Source organism: Spermophilus citellus (genome assembly GCF_964194105.1).
Source record: "Spermophilus citellus genome assembly, chromosome: 1".
Classification (NCBI taxonomy): Eukaryota; Metazoa; Chordata; class Mammalia; order Rodentia; family Sciuridae; genus Spermophilus; species Spermophilus citellus.
In genome coordinates this window covers 236,823,148-236,843,336 of record NC_138182.1, presented here as the reverse complement: position 1 = coordinate 236,843,336, position 20,189 = coordinate 236,823,148, and positions in this window count along the sequence as shown.

Sequence of the window (20,189 nt, the reverse complement as noted above, 5' to 3'; positions counted from 1 at the left end):
TTGTTCATTAGCCAGTTTCAAAAGACTTATGCTGATCACCAGGAATTTTCAAATCCAACCACTAAAAATTTCATATTAAGTGGCAAAGTCAGCACTCAAGTCCAAGAATTGGTCCTGAGTCATTCTTCACTCATCATGGTTTTGTAATTAGAAACACAGATAACTATTAGCCATAAGAGTAAGGAGAAAGATAAATAAACCAGTGATGCAATCAGTTTTTAGAAAATTTCCTAACTATGCTTTGGAGAAAAGGGAAAAATCATTAAGGTTTTCACTTTCACACAGGAAACCAAGCCACCTCCCCCCCCAAAAAAAAAAAAATTACATAAGTGGCAAACTATGTAATTGATTCAATTTGATGAGAAACTATTACAATACAGTTTTTTGTAATTAAGTTTCTTTCTACCAAGAAAATATGTAGGCATATGCTCTTCAAAATCAAGGGAGTTGAAGTGAAGGAGAGGGATGAAAGTGTGTTGAACTCCACAATTTTGATAACTATTCAAAAGAAAGCCTTACATATTTATTCTCAGGCAGTATGAAAAATATTACAGACATTTTACATAACAGAACCTAAAATGTTTTGAAGTTTCTTGAAACAAGATACTTTAGTTCAGTGCTTACACATGAATATAAGAACTCCAAGTTTCCTTGAAGGTCTCTGCTGTACTTTACAATCCAAAACTGAAGAGTTCTCCACAGCCGATTTTTTTCCCCCAATGTTAATTTATTGTCATATAAGTGACTGAACAATGATGATCCATTCAACTTTCTGATCAAGTTTTCAGGAGCACTACATAAACTAGACAGCAGAGAAACTAGACTATTGTAGCCCAATTACACTATCCCTTTTTATTTTCTTTTGCTAATTAGGTTGGGATGAAAGTACTAAAGAAAATTAGTTTGATAGTATCATACCATAGAATTTGTGTAATTTCTATGAATAAAGTCAGATTGTACAAAAATTCCCGCGGTGAAGTCCCTTTGATATGGTATTAACACTTCTATTTTTGTTGGTCAAGTGTTCATTCCTTTCCTTGTGGGTGAATATGGTTGAGACCTGTAGGGAAGCTTAACACAAGCAGGGGCTCCAGATGAGGTGCAAGTATGACCTAGTTCCTCTGTGTGGTACTTGGGGCCCAGAAATATTTCCATTGGGTATTATACTGGCCTCAAAAGGGCAGAACCAGCCCAAATAGGTTCCTTAGTATAGTCTCTGCCTCAGTCTTCATGACTGGACACAACACTTCACTTTAATTGATTTTATTTTTTTTTAAATACATGACAGTGGAATGCATTATAATTCTTATTACATATACACAGCACAATTTCATATGTTTGAATATAAAGTATGTTCACACCAATTCATGTCTTCGTACATGTACTTTGTTTTTTCTGCATTATAATTCTTATTACACATATACACCACAATTTTTCATATCTGTTGTTTGTATATAAAGTAGGTTGACCCCAATTTCTGTCTTCATTCATGTACTTTGGATAATGATGTCCATCACATTCCACCATCCTTGCTAATCCCCTGCCCCCTCCCTTTCCCTCCCACCTCTTTGCCCTATCTAGAGTTCATCTAATCCTCCCATGCTCCCCCTCCCTACCCCACTATGAATCAGACTCCTTATATCAGAGAAAACATTCTGCATTTGTTTTTTGGGATTGGCTAACCTCACTTAGCATTATCCTCTCCAGTGCCATCCATTTACCTGCAAATGCCATGATTTATTCTTATTGCTAAGTAAAATTCCATTGTGTATATATGCCACATTTTTTTATCCATTCATCCACTGAAGGGCATCTAGGTTGGCTCCACAGTTTAGCTATTGTGAATTATGCTACTATAAACATTGATGTGACTGTATCCCTGTAGTATGCAGTTTTTAAGTTCTGAGGAGAGGGGCTGGGTCAAATGGTGGTTCCATTCCCAAATTTCCAAGGCATATCTATACTGCTTTCCATATTGGCTGTATCAATTTGCAGTCCTACCAGCAATGTGAGTGTACCTTTTCCCCCACATCCTCGCCATTTGTCTTCATGATAGCTGCCATTCTGACTGGAGTGAGATGATATCTTAGGTAGTTTTGCTTTGCATTTCTCTGATTGCTAGAGATAATGAGCATTTTTTTCATATATTTGTTGACTGTATATCCTCTTCTGAGAGGTGTCTGTTCAGGTCCTTGGCCCATCTGTTGATTGGATTATTTGTTTTTTTTTGTGTGTGTGTGTTTAGCTTTTTGTGTCTTTATATACCCTAGAAATTAGCGCTCTATCTGATGTGTGAGGGGTAAAAAATTGCTCCCAGGATGTAGGCTCTCTGTTCACCTCAGATTGTTTCTTTTGCTAAGAAACTTTAGTTTGAATCCATCCCATTTATTGATTCTTGGTTTTAATTCTTGCGCTATAGGAGTCTTATTAAGAAAGTTAGGGCCTAATCCCACAAGATTAGGGCTTACTTTTTCCTTCTATTAGATAGAGGCTCTGGTTTAATTTCTAGGTCCTTGATCCATTTTGAGGAAAGTTTTGTGCATGGTGAGAGATAGGTGTTTAATTTCATTTTGTTGCATATGAATTTCAAGTTTTCCCAGCACCATTTGTTGAAGATGCTGTATTTTCTCCAGTACATGTTTTTGGCACCTTTATTCAATATAAGATAATTGTAACTTTGTGGGTTGCTTCACATTTTATTGCTCAATAACAAGACAATAAAACGATACTTGTGTTTTTCAACTACACAAGTACTTTGACAAAACCTAAGATTAAAAAAAAAAATCAGTTTAATTAAGCTAATCAGCCTATCCTCCAAGTTGGTTGGTTCAGGGATGGAGAGTTGCTTCAATTCAAGCTAACTAGAGATAGGCCCAGAACTTTTAGAGGGAAAGGAGAGCCTTTAGCATTTACATAAGAATATAAGCAGTGATATCTGAAGCAACTATAGTCATTCCAGAGGCTGCAGGAGAGGGCCCTTTCAATCACAATGTTAAGAGTCAAAAGACAGCATAGTTGAGTCAGGAGACTGCTAGAACCAGGTTCTGAAGACATGTGATCTCTCAGCTTTATACAAGTTAGACCTACTCTTGAGTCTCCCAAGCATTGAAGACAATAAAGAAACTAAGCCATTTTGTGTTGGGTCTTCCGTGATGCTGTGAAAACCTTCCTTATATATACAAAAGTAGGAAAGACAAGGTGGACAGAGAATAGGTTAGGGAACTATGAACTGGAGTTTTGGCTCCTCTGATAAATTAGAAGGCTAGACCAATTCTGAACATAGTGAGAAAATTGAATTTCAAATAGCCAGTAAGATAGTTATAACAGGGCTGTTACTGAAAGCCTGAGATTCAAGAACATGAATTTGTAGTAATTTGTAGTTTGATTTTTTAAAATGTGTTGCAATATAGAAATAAGTTTCAGAAAGCTGGATTGTTGCAGGGCTAGAGTTTCACAGGATATAAGAAAAAAAAAAAAAAGACCAGAACATCTAGGTTCAATTTTTTAAAAAATAAAAATTGGAAAGTAATTGATATGTTGGCAGATAGGGAATTTGAAATTAGATATGTTGGGAATAGTAAAATGGCTAGGATAATAATGTCCCTATTAGGAAACATGGAATTCTCACACTGGATAATTAGAGTGTTTAATAAAGCAGCTGTTCACAAATATGTTTGCAAGGACAGGATGTATAGAAACCACATAATTCACAGGGGATTTACATCAGGGTATTTAACCACACCTCAATATGAAGGCTTAGGTGGAAGAAATAGGTATTAGAACACAAAAGATCTATATTGAAAAGACCTCTTAATAGCCACAGCAGTCCTGCATGGAGGGTCTAAGGGGAATAAATGCTGATTTTTTTTTCTGTATCTCCTTCTCTGATCAGATTGCCCATTCACTAAACCCAACTAGAAGCCAGAGAGCAGTGAGTCTATTTATCAGATTTGTGGAGAACAGAAGGGTAGAGAAGACTGAATGGTAGAGTCAAGGAACAAGATTTCCAGTGAACTTAAGATTTGGGGAAGGCAAGTTCTTAAGGATTGAATGTCTGTCTACTTTGGAGTAGATGGCTAGATGGAACAGATGGAATGACCATTGAAATTGATGCAGCCTGGATAGTGTTAAGCTCAAGGCTTGTGTGAACTGCATGTGGGCACTCAAGACATGATGACACTGTAGAGCAGAAGCAAGGGGCAAGTTCCAAAGCTCTCTGAATATGGGAAAATACTAGGCAATCAGAAGTCAACAGCAGCAGTTGGGAAGAGAACAAGGATAGACCTGAGGGATTATTTTATGTGGTGATAGGAACTTTCCTCTCCTCCATGTGTCTATTGAAGAATGGGATAATAAGAAGCTTCCCTTGAGAGATTTGAAAACATGTCTATTCTAATAAGGAGGTAGCTTCCAGGAATGGCAGAAAGAGGGAGTTCAGAGCGATTTGTTCTATTATTCTCAAACAAAAATACGTAAGGACATTTTTGTTGCAGCACAAGTGTGCAAGCAGTTTGAAGTACTCTACATTTCTCAGAGCTATTGTTTAGAAAGAAAACATACAAAGATAGATTTCAGGGAGAGAAAAAGAACATGAAATTTCCAAGAAATTGTATTGTGCCAGACAAATCCAAACAATTATTTACAATAATTGAGAAATGAGAGAATGGTTTTGAACAATAAGTATGTTATGGACCAAGCAATGTAAACACCATTTTAAAGTATTATTTTACTTACTATTTACAAACACCCTGCTCTCATTTCCATATTTTAGATAAAATAGGGGCTTAAATTAAGTAACCTCCAAGATCACATTGTTAAACTCTAATGTAATATCTGTAAATACAGAAACATTAGTTTTACAGGAGCATACTGCTGTCATTCAAAAGAAAAAGGGGGTAGGACAATGTTCCCCTTCATAGCATTTCTATGCTCCTCTGGAATTATTTCTATTGTTGTACCACACTGAATTCTTATAAAAAGAAATTGTGATTACTGCTCTTAACTATTCAAGAAAATCTCTTGACTTTGATATTTCTCCATCCCCCAAACAGCAACAATCACTCAGAAAAGGATAAAAATCATTGTATAGTTTTAGGATTTTATTCTCTTCCTATCCCACGAAGGAGAGCAACCCCCTGATGGGTGAAATTGATTGAATCTGATATACTGAACCTTGTTTGTCAGAGGGTAGGATTATTGAATTGAAGAAGCAAAACAAACTTCACACACACCTGGACCACTGTAATCCAGGGTATTGATCAGCTTTACTCTTGTTTCCAGAAAATAAATCAGGTGTCTCAAAGTATGGTCTCCAGCTCAGCAGCATGAAACATTACCTGGAAATTTATTAGACATGCCAGTTCTGTTTCTGGCAGACCTACTAGACCCAAAAAACTCTGGGGACCCTACAACCTGTGTTGTAACAAAACCTCCCAGGTGTTCTGAGTCATCAGAATCACTTCTTTGGCCCCTATCTGCCATAATTGTTTATATTCCACAGGTTAGAACTAGTGTGGTAGGAGGCATAAGTGATTGCTATCATCTAATCTTCATCACATAGAACATTGAGTAGAAAACAGTTTTTAGGAGATAGACCTTTTGTTGCATTTGAGTTCAGACAGTCTCAAGGGCTACAGTAAATATTAACTAGAAAGGGTAATTTAGGGTTAACCTCAGATTTGTGCCATGTATCCTCAGGCCCATAGATTTAAATAACTACTTTAATCCACTCCCCACAAGATGGCTACCTCTTGTTGTTTGTTTTTATTTATGTAGGTCCTCAGTGATACTGATTTCAAGACCTCAGACAGAGTTCAACCCATAGTTTGTGTATTTCATCAATAAACATTGCAAAGGTAACATCTGCCAAACCAAAGAAGAGCAAAGTTCATGGAAATATTTCAAACCTAAATGTTCAGGAAAAAGCTGTAAAGAGTATGTCTCTGGAATATTCTCTAGAAAAGCTGTTTCTCAGACTCAAAGGAATCATTAGAAGTATACTTTGGTCTCATGGTCAAATTAGCATCAGTAGAAAGGTGCAAAAACACGTGGCCAATGAGCTATAGAAGAGGAAATCTCCTCAAAAGAAAGGATCATTCATTTAATGTTGGGCTAGGAGGATATGGCATGAAAAGGAAGACTAAAGAGGCATACTTTAGTTGTGACCAGGGATTATGTATTCCAGAACAGGACTGGAACAAGAAGAAATCTAGTAGCAGGAAAGGAGGTTGTCAGTGAGCAAACCACCATGACCACCCACAATAAAACCAGATTCAGGGCAACCATACCCAAATGTCACAGGGAAGGAAGGCTCACAGATGAGGATGTTGCCGCTTTATAGTAAGTAGCACAGGTTGCATTACTGATGCTTGTAATGATTGCACAAGTGGAGGAAAGCAGATTTGAGTATTGTGCCTAATGGGCTCACTCTGACCTCCAGCTGTGGGCAGCTATGGTGGTTTCATTTACTTCAGCTTGTTGAAGGTGAGATATTGAGATATATGGAGATATTAGGAAGAACTTTGTCAGAGGAGGAAGTCATATGCCTTAAAGCAGAAACCAATAGCCACTGTGGCAAGAGCTTAAGCATTACTTGGGATCTTGCTTGATATAGAAGACAAGAAAAAGCATGAGAAACCAAGAATAATCCCAACTTATTCGAGCAATGGGCTGAAACTAAAAACAGTTTTTACATTTAATAGTTTTCTCCTTTGATTTCCCACTAGGCTGATATCATGTTGACCCTGGTTTCAATAGATAGGCATAGGAATGAACTCATAGAAGAGACCAGTAAATTGGAGTACACAGTAAAAGGGAAAGATGTTACTATAGCTGATGTTAGGCAGAAAAATAACAAGTGCTAAACTCTCAATCACACCCAGCCTGTATAAGAGAAAATGTTTGTAACCCATGGAAAGGGAAAGATGACAAAAGCTTTGGAAAGGGAATATAAAGTCACAGCAGTTATTTATAAAGAAGAAGTTTCCTAGACAGCTCATTTCTAAAGTTCTGAGTGGTCAGCCCCCCCAGCCCCCCGCAAAAAAAAAAAAAAAAAAGCTGTTCAATTAGTGTCAGTTTCTCCATGTTCTTATTCTTTACAATGTTTTAGTTTTGTATCAGCTCTTTTCAGTTCTCATTAAATTTTTAATCTGTTCCTAATTAGGAAATCTCTGCTTAGAGTCAAGAGTTTGACGTTGATCTACAACTTCAGAAACCTTAGCTTTTTGTTAATTTCATATGGCCCGTCTAACATTTAACACGTACAATAGGCTTTGCAAAGAGTTTTAACTAGATTTATAGTAGCTGAAAACTGGTTGAGAAAACTGGAGTCCTAAGGTAGGAAAAAAGCAGAATCTTTGAAAAGATACAACAAGGAATGAGATAGAACTACATATGAGCTAACTGAAGAAACAGCATCACCCCAAATAGAAATGTTTCTTTCCTCCCCAAACACTATTCCCGAGAAATATTAATTACATTCCTTACGACTGTCTGCTCACTGACTTTGGTGGAATCCTGGAATCACCAGCATCAAAATACAAAATTAAAATGTGAAAGATCTTAACTGGCTTTTACACTTGAGTCTAGAATATGCAGCCCTCAGAGCAGAATCAAAAAACACCAAGATATGCTGTAGTCAGAGACTTTTATGGACAGAAAACGGAAGTGACGTACAAGGTGCCACAGCTCCTCTTCATTTTGCCTGTTTAAATCAGCTGGCTGGCTACTTCTAACTGCTGCTCAGCTGCTGTGATTGACTAAGGTGCAGCCACTTGTCACAAGAGTTTAGCACTAAAGTAGCTTCCCAGTCGGTCCAGCTGGGTTGCATTTCATCACATAATAACTTAAGTACAGAGGCATCCTCAGGCTTAGACAATTTAACATCAGGGATCTTTTCAAAAAATTGAAAGCTTAGCATTAAAGGAAGGAAGGAAGGAAGGAAAGAAGGGAGGGAGGGAGGGAGGAAGGAAGGAAGGAAGGAAGGAAAAAGAATAGGCTGATACTCCCCCCCCAACATGATTTTATTAAAGCATATATTTTTACATCTATCTTTTTATTGTTCTTATTTATTTAGTGTCTTTTACCAAGCTCCTTGATGTCTGGGACTTATTTGTCTTTGTATCCTCAATGTGTGCTATATAAAAGCTACTTACCATATTTTTGTTGTATGGCTGGATCACAATCCTAATACTTTTAGAGATGTTTCTGCTCCTAACTCAAAATTAGCACAGCTTCCAGATTTTAGCACTTGTTAGAATCCTGCTTACCTCCCAGCAGGTGAGAAGCCTTTCTTCTTTATATCCTTAAAAGTCAGAATAAAATTACAATGTCTTTATTAATGTCATATTGTCCTCTCTCAAATGCTCCTTGGGATCACCAAGTCAATGGTACAAACTAGTGTTTGTTTTTCAAACTTTCTGGGATATTCTAGAATTGGGATTTCTAGTGACTTGAAGGTTAGTACTTACTACATAAATCACAAGCTTTAGGACATTTAGTTTGCTTGTACAAATTCCAAATGCTATGTTTTCATTAACTCAGTATCACTAAACAAATTCAAATTTTTTAACTAAAGGGAGAGAGGGGCAATGTTTCTTCCAGATAAGTTAAATTTCTAAACTAAATAGGAATTTCTTCGAATATTTAAATGTTTTAATACATATACAAATAAATAAATGATAAAGATATAATTGTTAAAAATAAGGAAAAGGATGTATGTTTTTGAACTCCAAATTCAGTACCTATCTCATAAATCAAAACTGAATAGAAAAAAATGCTCTTCACATTTCTAGCAAGGCATATGGATTCTAGTTAAAAACAACTTGAAGTAAAAAATTAACCTAAACATTTTTTTCATTTCTGTTGAAATTTTCTAAAATATACTATAGTCTACTACACTTATTGCTATAACAGCAATATATATAGTATATCTTCTTTTATGGTTAATGATCGTTCAGTGCCCCAAGATCTCATTATGTAACAAAAATATACATCTATATACTACCTTAAAGGAATATAGAGTTTAACCACTTATTTTGCAGGTAAAGAGCTAGGTGCCTTAAGAGACCTGGCCATAGTTACACAGAATTCAGATAACAGAACCATGATTAAACCTTTTTTATTATTTCAATTCAAGTGCTCAAAGATACTGATGATGTTAGAGAGGAAGGATGTTAGGATTCTTAAGACATGAGTAAGTATAAAATATAGGTTTATATCTATATCCATCTATACATATTCTGACAAACTTTATTTCAACTAACCATGGTGCCATTTTAATGTATTTTTAATACATTGATATTTTTAAGGAAAAAGAAAGCTATTATAAACTTATTTTCCTGACATTTCTATTTTAGTGTGATGCCAGACTTACATTTTCCAGAAATACAGATGAAGACTTGGTATGGGTGGCGGAGGAGACTCTACCCAAAGCAAATTATTTGCAAGAGATTAGAATGCATTTCCATTAAATCAGTGAAATACATCAGTACCATTGGGTTCTTTCCCTCCTTCCCTTTCTATATCTACCCATGGAACACAATGTCCAGTGGGTTATAACAGGATCAGAAGCAGAATAGGGAGGACAATGATCTCAGGTTTCTCTCTGAAATACTGATTACTAGAAAGCACTAGAATAAATGTACTCAGCAGCCTTTTAAAAATGTGATGAAGGCCTTTTGCTCAAGGCTGTGTTATTCAAGTATTAAGTGTTTATCCCACAGGCCCTGGATCAGAATCTCCAAGGAATTGGACCCAATAGTTTGTGTTGTTAATGAGCTCCCAGATAATTCTTATATAATCTACAGTTGAGAACCACAGGGGTACAAAGTTTAGTGAGGAATTTTTAAAAAATTACTTCAAAAAATTTCAATAAATAATATATATTCAGTATCATGAATATTCAGAAAATGAATGCATCCAAGAACCAGCATCAACATGCAGAATCAGAATAAATTTTACATAAGAATTTGGTCCCAAGAAGAGTATGTTGTATATGAAAATTAAAAAGTATATTCAGATATGGATTATTATTTAGAGAAATCCAAGAAAACACAAAGGAATTAAATTTTAAATATATTTTAGTTGATCAGCAAGTGCTAAAATGCTTCATTATAATATTAAAATATTTATTGTTTACTATGTGTTATCATAACCAAATCCATCAAAAAATAAAAGGAAAAATTCTTCCTCCATATTAAGCTTGGAATTTTTTATTCTTCCCTGATATTCTTTAGGGAAAAAAGAATAATCTTAATGTTTAGTTAGAGGTTAAATATTTATCCTGTGAAAGGCAATAAAAGGAAGGATGAAATAATTATAACAAAGGTTACCAAGCAAACTTAAGGGCAAAATACAATCAAACATGGGAGCTCTCCAGCCACCCCTCCCAGCTCAGGAGTTGTCTAAATGATTTCCATGAGGAGGTGGCATCTGGGATGGAGGCAGATGACCTGGGACACTTTTTGGTCAGATTTTGTACACTAGTCCCATGTTAAGGAAATGAGTTAATGTGATGTGATGAGAAGTGGAAGGACTTCAAATTGTCACAAGTTTGGCAAGTATGAAAAATGTTTATGGGAATGACGAGAAGAGATGCTGAGGATATAAGCAAATGCCAGAAGTTATGAAAGGTTTTGCAAGTCAAGTCAAAGAGTTCGACTTTATCCCTAGGGCAATGGAAAGTCAGAGAAGGAATTTAAGCAGGGGAGTAACACCAAGATTTGTTTAATGATAATAAAAATTTAAAAAGCTGCCATTAAATGCTTTCTGGGATAATCCTTTGATGAACTTAACTCCTTTAATATTTACCATAATGCTAGGAAGTTGATATTATTATTTCTACTTTCTCAGTAAGGAAAATGAATCTTACAGAGGATGTTTGCCCAGAGTTCAAACAACTAGGATATGGTTGGGACACAACTTGCACCCAAATCTACTGACTCCAGGGGAAAGTGGGGGATCAGAGAATCAATATTAATTTGAACCAGATGAAATGGCTTAAAATGGCGATTTAAAATGATTGAATCTAATATGTCTTATAAAAATCTCAACAACTCCTGAAATTAAGTTTCAGTTCAAAATTGAGCTGCCAGCTGTAGATATCTAAAGAACAGAGATGTCATTTGAAATTTTCAATCCAACTTATTTTGGCAGTAGTCTCATACTTTACATATTTAAACCCAAAGGTCTTTGGCTTAATTTTCTTTTTTATTCTGCCTTTCTCATTCCAAGTCTTTTTTTGGTCTCTTGGTTTCTGTGATTCCCTATCAGCCAGGAGCCTCCTGACAATCTGTTCCAGGACCTTCAGTTCCTCTGCTTTTCCCCTGATATCTCCATTCTCAGCTTGTTTTTTATAGAGTGAAAAAGAGAACTGATTGCAGAATACATCTGGGAGACTTTGCCCTAGAATCTGAAAGGGTGTTACAGAGATCCCATGGGCAATGAAATCCCTCATTCCATTCTCCAGAGTTCTCTGTGCTCCTGTTATTCACCATGTCTCTATCCATCACAGATCTCTGTATCCAAGCTCAAAAGGACCTACTAAGAGATGATTGCACTATAATTTGGTATTTGAATCCTGCATTCTTTCTCAAGCATGTATAAGTGGCTAAACATAAGTATCATCAGGTACTATTCCACTTAGACCTCAATCCTTGAGGCTCATTTGAAATTCTAAACAAGGATGGGCAGTCAGATTGATCTGTCCCTGAGTACCAAGAGGAAGCAAGCCCAGCCTTCAGTGTGATAGCAGCTCCTGACAATTATGTCAATAATCCCATTCTCCTTTCCTCATTATAATTCTTTCTCTTCCTTTGTCTTCCTCCTCTGCCAACAGCTTCCACCAGGAGTTTACTCACCCAAAAAATTCTGAATCGATGATCTGCAAACCTATCTGGCTCAAACAAAGACTTTTCTGTTATTGTAAAATCTATACATTTTCATTAGAATGCAATGAAATCAAGAAATATACATAAAGAAGAAATTAGCCAAAAATATCCAAGAAGCATACAGGATGATATTAAGGGGTTGGCTGTTATTCTAGAAATCTCTTGATAAAGATTCACAGATCACAGAGTAGACAAAGAAATTGGTACATAAATATTTGAACAAGGGATTAGATCAGTATGGATGTAGGAAGATAATCAAAAGAGGAAAATAATTTTATAAAAGTTGATTTTCCTACACACAGTACTTGCTAAAATAAAGTATTAGATTTTTTTTTACATTTAATAAAAGAAAAATATCTAAGGGGAGCTGAAGAAATTGCCAAACTTTAAATACATGCTTCTTGATTTCAATATATAATTTCCTTTATCCTAAGTAAGAAACATAGACCAGGAACAATATTAAAAGTGTATAGTTATGATTTCTTTTTAAATAACATGATTCAATTTAGGGCAGAGTAATTGACCCCCTGCTTTTAACTGTGAGAAAATTATCACCTTTACATAAACTTCAGTCTTCACTTCCCACCTCCTAATATTGGACTATGTAGTTATTTTTATTACAGCATTTGTATTCTGCTCTATAACCATAATCCCCTCATTCACTGTGGGTTCTATATTTAAATAGACACAATGATAACCTCCAGTCTGCTTAAGCACATTTTTCTGCTGTCATGTCACAGTCAACTGGAATTAAACATTAAAGTTCTCTTTTTTTTTTTAAAGAAAGACTCATATTTCCTGTATTTTATGAACTCTCATGTGCTTGAGAATTCACTCTTTTACCTTTTGCAATAGAGAAAATAATAATGATCCAATACAGAGTTATTGGATCAGTCTCTTTTTGACTATTGAACATCATAGGTGCTCTTCTACCATCTTTTGGAGATGACTGTTGGTTTGATTTTTTTTTTAAATTACAGCCTCCATTCTTCTCTTGGTTGGCAGGATTCCATTTATTTTCTTCAAGGAGGACTCCCGGGTGCTGCAGCCACTACTACACACCTAGAGCTGGTCAGGAGGAGCTCCTGCCCAACCCCTGTACTTTGAAGGGCCTTGCACTAGTTTACCCAACTCAAGTCTTCCCCGCGGAGCAAGATATCTCCAGGTTCAAGGAACCTTATGCTTGTACCTCTGTTCTAGACCACATTTTGGTTACCTCAGGTCCCAACATTTTCTAATCAGACAACCTTGAGCCTGTTTCCAGGGCCTCCATAGGCACCTTCCCCATGTCTGACCTCCTGAGGGTATAACAAGCCCCCATATTTACATCCCAGGAGTGTCCAAGGGACCAATATTTGCAAAGATACAGATAGAGCTTAGATGTGTGGACTAATATTTTCATACATGTGCAAATGAGGCCTCTGATGGTATCAAACGTTGATAAGTCTACTGGGGCCAATCTGGCTCTTGCCTCTCAACCAAGATCTGCTTTGGAAATCCAAGTAGTTGAAAAGTTACAAATTTAAACCTCATCTTCCAGATTGTTGAAAAGATATATATGCCAAGGTAGGATAGAAGAGCATGTTTTATTTCATAGTTGTTAGCTTGATACATATATATCACACACACACAAAATTCTGACATGATCTTTCAAATTTTGACCTACAGTATATCAGTCCCCATTTATAGGCTTGTCTAGTTTTCACTAATATAAGATGCTGACATGATGACCCATGAAACTGCTTATTTGAGAATTTTAGCTCAGTCACAAATGAAAAACAACTTGGCAAGTTAAAATACTTTTGGATTCCTCTTTCCCAGAAAATGGTCAGCTATTTGTGAAAAAATGTTAAGCTGTCTTGATATTTTTCTTTTCCATTATAGAAGGTGACAGCACTTTCTACTGTGATGCCTAAAGAATGATGTATTTTTCTTTAAACACCAATAATTTAAACAAAGCATGTCTTGTTCTTGATTATTTTAAAACAATTTTTTCTTTAACTAATGTTCTTTCAACCTCCAAATTCAGTTGCCATTAATTCAGGGATTTTTTTCTGACTTTATTTTTAATTTTTTAAAAATTATTTTAAGTATTATATTCTATAATTACCAACAAAATTTTTCATATATATATATATATATATATATATATATATATATGCAACTATTTTGATCTGTTTCTTATGTCTTCATGAATTCTATTAATCTTTTCTTCCTTGAAATAATTCAATTCAATTTTCATACAGTTTTCTTTGTTGCTTAGTGATTTTAATTCATCTTTTTTGCTTTGTAAAGGTGAATTTTGGATCCCTGGTTATTCCCCGAACTCTGTAAATTATTTTTGCATCTTATTTTGGTGTTTCATTTCCTGGACTACCCTCTTGATTGATTCAATCTGTCCTTTTGTTAACTTCTTTCTTCTACAATGCAATATATTAATATGAAATTTTCTTTTTTTCCTTTTAATTATGTTTCTCTTCAACTACATTTTTCATTCTAAATTGCTTCCTTCTAGAATGAGGATGAGAAGGGCTGCTGCATTTGTAGTCATCCTGCTGGATCTTTTCAGTTTGCTCCTACTCCCTGGCTCTCTCTTCTCTCCTTTTTTCTTTCTCTCTCTCTCCTTCCCCATACTCTCCTGCTCTGTTCTAGTTCCTGTTCCTTTTACCACAGGGTAGATACTTTCTGCAGGTAGTGAGCTGGAACAGCTGTAAGGTCACCTCATTTGTTTTGCTTCTCTTGGGATCATTCTTCTATGCTGCCCATAGACCAATGTCTAAACACAGTTGTTTCATACATTTTGTGCCAGTTGTTTACCTGAGGGAGGTAATTGGTCCCTATTACTTTACCCATAAGTCTTCTCATCATACATCTTAACTAAAATGTTTCAAATAGCACTTACTTTGGGATCAGCTATTTTGCAGAAATGATAGCCAAGGATAAAAGTGCAAGCAACAAAGAAAATTCTCTGTGATCTTCTTTAGTTCTTGGTAAAGCAAGAAATGGGGCTTATGAAGAATAACTTCCAGCAGGATAATTTGTTCTCTGCATGCTCCTGTATCCCCCCAAAACTTAATACTTTTAATTTCTCCTCTCCAGTATCTTCTTATTTATCCCACCATACCTCCACATGTAGACCTTGCATATTTAACACCCAGGAGAAACTGCCCAGGCCTTGTGATGTAAACTATAGAGAAAAGGGAAATTCCTTATTCCCACTGAAGTTGATAAGAAAGGGGAAATGTGTTTGACACCTCATGTTAGAATTGCATGGAAAGACTTTGAGCTACTTGCCTTGATACATCATCCAATACAGGTTATTTCACTTGGAAATCTTAGTCTCTTCCTTTCTGTCACCATACTCTTGGATCACATGATATCCAAGAAAAATTACTAATGCAATTCTATCATCAGTGTAAACATGTTCTAGGAGTGATTAGAGCCACATCAGAACCTCATTGAAGCATAATTTAGTTTCTAAAGCCATATCACCTTGATTAACTAAATTAGTAGTTCCTTAAGAGGCCTTTTGGTTTCAAATGAGTCACTTGTAATGTTTTGCAATAAGGCTTAATTTACTTGGCACCTTCTCTTACATTTCTGATTTGCTGATGTTTCCTAAAGTCCAATTAAATGATTGGTTCTCAAGAAAATAGCACTGCTTTGAAAATAAACTAGAACACAGCTTGTCATTTTATGCTCCATCTGCTCAACCTTGTCTTATTAAATTCTAGGAAAGCTACATACTGTGCTTTAAAATGCCATGTTGCATTCTTAAAATTAAGAAGAATGTTATTTCTTTGATTGTATTTGTTGAAATTTTAGCATTAAAACATGAAGGTCTAAGTTTTTATTAGAGAAATACTGTAGGTTGTACAGCACTTGATATTTTGTACTAAATTCCCTAAATTGAGGGTATCATAAAGTTGACCTTCTGAAGCAAGTTTTTATGTGAAAAGAGTTTGCCTCAGAGTGATGTCAGCACAAATCCCAAATTTGACCAATCCAGAGAGCAACCACTTAGAAAAGTCACATTGCCTCAACTCAAAGTAAGGCTGATTTTAAGATATGGCTCATTAATAATTCCTACTATAGCTTGTTTTAGGTGGAAGACATGATGATTAGCAATGTGAGCTTAGTCCCTTGATGTCAAGATCTGGATAATGTTTAGCCTACTTTAAAAGACACACACACACACACACACACACACACACACACACACACGGGTCATGAGTGTGTCTCTCCTGAAACACTCTAAATAAGAAATAAACACTTGGGGATAGGAAAATTAGAGAACAAAAACCACCTGAATTTAGCTTTATCTCCAGCATTAAATCCCTTAAACTGATCATGGTCAGTTTTCTCTTGATAGACAATAATCAGTCTAGCAGAAGTTATCTGTAATATAAAAGCTTTCAGAAAATGAGGACTGAAAGAAGTCATTAACATCATCTCTAGTACAATTTCTCTCTTGAGAAGTGATATCAAAAGGGTGAGGCCACACTGGTGACTGTGAAGTGCAATGAGGCTAAAACCAGGTCTCCCTCCCTCTGCACTAACCTGGAGGAGGGGAGTGCTAATTCAAGGGCATGGAAAGTGATTCAGAGTGTTGATGATTATCCTGATAGCAGTATCATTGAGTGATAAGATCAAGGATGATTATTTCTGCTATCTGTATATTTCAATTTTTTAATTACCACAAATTAATTATTAATTTTAATATTGGCAAAATATAATAGATTTTATTAAAAATTGATTTTTAAAAGTTTTTTTGCTCTCTTTAATATTTAAAATTCATTTGAGAAAAAGTAATTTTTACTTTTTAGGCTGTCATTTTTAGTCCACAAAAATAAATTAAGACAAATGTGCAACAAGTTTTATAATTCTGATGTGACTTCATTGTTAGGCTCATTTGTTTTACATTCAGAATATATTTATTGAGAGAGAAAGTATGTGTGTATGTGTGTGTGTGTGTGTGTGTGTGTGTGTGTATGTAAAGATAGCTCAGAATTTTTTGTTTATGCAGCCTCAGGTTTTCATGTACTGTGTATCCATGTGGTAGAAATACCTGGTGGCATAGGGTCTTTCCTTTGGGGTTCTTTAGTCAATTCAACTAGCCATCATAACTAGTGGTAGATAGATAGATAGATGTGTAGATTTGGACATTTCTCATTGGTTCTTTTTTTCTGAAGATCCCCAACACAGCGGTTTATCTCATTTTCTCCAAATTTCCAAAAATGTGAAAGGTAGCTCTTAAAAATAATAATTTCCAAATTAAACTGTAAAACACATTTCTAGCTAGTCATAAAATTAGAAATTAGATTATAAATTTATTTCTAGCTAGAAATAAAATTATTGGCCTACAAAAGTTAGAAGAGGTTAATATTAAAAAAGAATATTCAGTGTAAATAGAATATTCTCAGAATAGACAAAAACTGAATACAATAAAAAAGTACAAATTTTAAAATAAACAAGTATTTTTATTGAAATGGTATAAGTGAGTATAAACCAAGGAGTGGGATAGCTGGGTCAAATGGTTGATTCAGTCCAAGTTTTTCAATGAACCTCCATACTGCTTTCCAGATTGGCTGCACCAATTTGCAGTGCCACCAGTAAGGTATGAGTGTGCCTTTTCCCCACATCCTCACCAACTCTTGTTGTAGTTTGTATTCTTAATAGCTGCCATTCTGACTAGAGTGAGATAAAATCTTACAGTAGTTTTGATTTGCATTTCTCTAATTGCTAGAGATGTTGAACATTTTTTCAAATATTTGTTGATTGAGTGTATATCATCTTCTGAGATGTATCTGATCAGTTCCTTGGTCCATTTATTGATTTATTTATTTTTTTGGTGTTAAGATTTTTTAGTTCCTTATATATCCTAGAGATTAATGCTCTGATGTGCATGTGGTAAAAAAATTGCTCCCATTCTGTAGGCTCTCTTTTCACCTCCCTAATTGTTTCTTTTGCTGAGAAGAAGCTTTTTTAGTTTGAATCTATCCCATTTATTGGTTCTTGATTTTATTTCTTGCACTATAGGAGTCTTATTAAGGAAGTCAGGGCCTAATCTGACATGATGGAGATTTGGGCCTACATTTCTTACTATTAGGTGCAGGGTGTCTGGTTTAATTCCTAGGTTCTTCATCCACTTTGAGTTGAGTTTTGTGCATGGTGAGAGATGGGGGTTTAATTTCATTTTGTTGCATATGGATTTCCAGTTTCCCAGCACATTTGTTGAAGAGGTTATCTTTTCTTCAATGTATGTTTTTGATGCTTTTGTCTAATATGAGGTAACTATAATTATGTGGATTTGTCTCTGTGTCCTCTATTCTGTACCATTGGTCTACAAGTCTATTTTGGTGCTAATACCATGCTGTTTTTGTTAGTTGAAGCTTGAAAATATCAAATGATTAGAAGACGAAGTTGAGTGAATCTCCTAGAAAACAGAATAAAAACAAAGTGACATCAAGTAAAAAAAGAAGCATGCCTCGATTGTGTCCTTTTTTTCTCCCTTCCCAGCTCTGTCCCTGTAAATCTGTGCATCTTTCATACTTGGCTCAAAAGCACTAATCCCACTTATGAGGACTTGTCCTTCAAAGTCCAGAAGCTTTCCCTTCAGCACCTTTCCAGTTCCCCTCAGAGTAGAATAGTGTTCTCTCTCCTTCCACATAGGCTGTTCATGCTCAGCAGTGCCCTTTAAGAGTGTTCTATCATGACCTGTTCATGTGTCTCACCCCCAACACAAAGGCCTTGAAAATAGAGAACGTGTCATATTTGCCACTGTATCATCCATTTATTACTTTGCCTGGTAAACAGGAGACACATAATATATCTGTCATATGAAGACATTAGGAAGTTTAAAGTTGCTCTTCTATCTTTGTTTGAAAACATGGAGAGTAATACCAAACCTGTACACATTGTAAGGATTAAAGATAACATCACAAAGTATCCAGCAAGGATTGGCCCATATAGTAAGTGCCCAATGAATTGCAGTTGGCTGAGTGATCATGCTAGTGGAACTGGCTATGACAGTGAAATTGAACATAAAAAAAATATGATGGTTAAATAAGATGCATGTGTATGTGTGTGTGTGTGTGTGTGTGTGTGTGTGTGTGTGTAATCTTCATGCATGTATGTGTAAGAATGAAAATAGTGCCTGTCATGTGGTATGTATATTCCTTAAGTGGGAGTTCTCTAAGAGAGACAATAAAAGGAAGGAAAATGATCATCTCCAAGTCTGCCTGTGTTTCTTGAGTCTGTGGACCTGTTACTTGCAGATATAAACTATATTATATCCTACCCACCAGACTCCCCAGTTACTCCTTTCTGGAGTCCATGATAACAATCTTGCTCTTACAATGATGTATTGGCAGAGGAAACTGAGAAGCTGTGTTCTGTATCTAGTAAGAATCTACATTAAACAGGTAACTCTTTCTAGTTCGTACTAATTTTTGGTGCTGGTTAAGCTTTCATTATTTACCCTATTCTGCAACAGGTAACTAGACACACACACACACACACACACACACACACACACACACACTGAGTAATTGAATTACTTTTGATATTTTATCTAAGATAAATATTTTATCTATTTGACTTAGCTCAGATGACTTATCTATAAAATTGTGCCTACATTTAAATGTTGGTATTCTTTCTTCTAAATTCTTGGTCTCTGTCCTAATTTCTTTTCAGGGGGACTGGCCCATTTCCACCCTGTGTTCATGCATATGCCTTTGTTTGAAAACTCTCTTGTATCATAGTAAGGACTTTTTAAAGTAACCCAGCTATCATTGTCATATAATTAAAGAAAAAACATGTTATCTCTATCATGGAAAAACAAAACTATAAATAAAGATTTTAAAGACCAGGGTGGTTTTATTTTCCTCAATGGAATTGATTTAGCTTGTGAAATACTCTATTGATCTTAATTTTATTTTGAATTCATATTGAAATGTAAAACATAGCTAATTCCTACAGTTTTGGGGAAGGCTATATGGCCTGTAATTCCCACCTAGAATATTCTTTCAAAGTAATATGATAAATCTGACACCATGTGTGGTTTTTATAACATTTTAACTAATTTCTTTGTATTGAAAATGTTAATTTTTAATTTCTTATTTAAAACATAAAGCTGTTTACTGACATCTGAAACAATCTGCCTAGTCAGCTGGTGACCACTGCTGCCTGTCTCATGGCTATATATAAAGAGAAACCTCCCATATATTTGAAATGTGTTGTCTATTCTCTGGGAATGGGAGGCAGGCCCCACAGGCAAAGTTGTGGGGGAGGAAGCAGGCA